A 1,972-nucleotide genomic window follows, 5' to 3' on the forward strand; every position below is an offset into this window, starting at 1 on the left:
CAAAACTCTTTTTCATAGTCTGGTCTTCTAATGCCTGACGTGCAAAATTGTTTTCAAAATAGATAACCTCATTTGAATACTAGTGAACTTTTTCTAATTATAGAGTGGGTATATTTTACATCACCCAACAGACTGCATTACTTATTTTATTCATTCTTTTTGTTTGTTTGTTTGTTTAACAGACATTATTACTTTCGTTGAACAGCCTCTATATACGATTTATTTTGCTGAATAGGAAAGAATTGTAGGTCTCAAGATTTTTAAGTCGTTATTTTCTGGAAATCAATAAAATTATCCCTTAGAATTTCAAGAGAAAAATTAGTGTAAGAAAAGCAGTTAGATTTTGACATCAAGCCAGCTGTTAAGACTCGGATCTGTGATTTGGGCAATACCATCTGTTTTTCCCCGAACTCACTGTGGGGAAAGTCCAAGGCAGGGCAGAAACAAATGTAAAACAATGTGGTGGTTAAGTGTGATCTTTGTGAAATGTCAAAAACGTCTAGGTATTCTACCAGGGACCAGGAACGTCAGGTACTACCTAAGGGTAGACTGTAAACAATGCAATCATGCTGCCAACTTACTTTTCTTACCCTCTAGATGAATTGACTGGAAGCCTGTGTGGCCCCTCCAAGACAAGGTTTCTCTATGTAACCCTGAAACTGAGATGTGCGCCCAAGTGCTGGGATCAAAGGCACGCGCCACCATACAGCTGCTTTGTAGTGGTTGCACACTAACACGATCCCAGCGTTTTTAAGTTTGCTTGGTAAACCCCACGCGGCAGCCTAACTAGCTTACACATCCTAAGGAAAGTGATCTGTCCCAACCCTCCAATGTCCAATCCCCACCAGCTTCAAAATCCACAGGTGTGGACAAAGTACTGGGCATCAAGCCCATACTCCATAGCCACAACAGAACATGAAACTCCAACAAGTTTACCTGCCTTTTCTGAGACACGTGCACCAAACACAGCTAGGACTAGTTTTGAGACTCCTACAGCATTTTACACACACAGGATACCACATGGCGTAAACACGATATACTTACCCCTCCAGAGCAAACAATGCAAGACAGAAAGTTTATCAGAAACAAGATACACCATCACTTTGTAGTCCTCAAACAATTATTGCACTTTAACCTGTATATCTCCACAAAGCACTCATGACAATCAGCAGACTACTTTTAACAGACAAAGAACACCTTTAAGCAGACGTGACTGTCCTAAGTTGTTTATTGGGTATGACTTTTACAAACGTTATGTTGTGTTAGCGGTAACGGTGGAGCTGGAGAGTGCTGTGCCTTCTCCAGCAAAGGTCAGACCATGCATCTCTCTGTGTTTGTGGACTGGTTTGGTGATCCACTGGTTGTCAGGATTTCTTCTGATAGCTTTATGGAATGGATCAATGAGGATAACCTCAAAAAATTTGTATGTCGAATCTTCACCAACCCAGTAAGAATTCAGGACTCTCAAAGCCCCGCAGTGGCGTCCAGCTCTCTCCTCAGCAACAGATTTAAGGCGTGGGGCAAATTTTAGCTCGTTAACACCATGGTGGACAGGCTTGCCGTAAGTTCCACCCTTAGGAACTGGGCGTTTGCAGCCACCACGGCGGACACGGATCCTGTAAATAACAACCGAGTGGGGCGGGGAGCCCTGCGCAGCGCAGAGAGCTGGCGGTACTGTCAGCAGCAGACCCTCAGAAGAAAGCGCCTCACGTCCAACTGCTTCTTCCTCTATAGCTCCTGGAGGTATTTGTACGCACCCATCCCGGCTCACCGGCTGGCTACCGCCAGAGGAAAGGCTCATTCATTTATTTAATCCCTCAACATTCCTTGCGTGCTTGTTATGTGCATTTGTTGTTTATTGTCCCAACCTGAGAAATAAAGGAACCAAGTTAGTTTCTACGTTTTAAGACTCAGTGTTCTGTAGGGGACAAAATTTCCCATTGTAAGTCATTCTGGAGGTGACTGTGAAAGG

At 43.6% G+C, this 1,972-nt stretch overlaps 1 pseudogene; it reads right to left on the reverse strand.

The window, feature by feature from the left end:
* Positions 1 to 1,223: 1,223 nt before the first annotated feature.
* On the reverse strand, positions 1,224 to 1,761 carry LOC110541549 (large ribosomal subunit protein eL15-like; annotated as a pseudogene).
* Positions 1,762 to 1,972: the final 211 nt, after the last annotated feature.

This window comes from Meriones unguiculatus, chromosome 21 (assembly GCF_030254825.1).
Source record: "Meriones unguiculatus strain TT.TT164.6M chromosome 21, Bangor_MerUng_6.1, whole genome shotgun sequence".
Lineage (NCBI taxonomy): Eukaryota > Metazoa > Chordata > Mammalia > Rodentia > Muridae > Meriones > Meriones unguiculatus.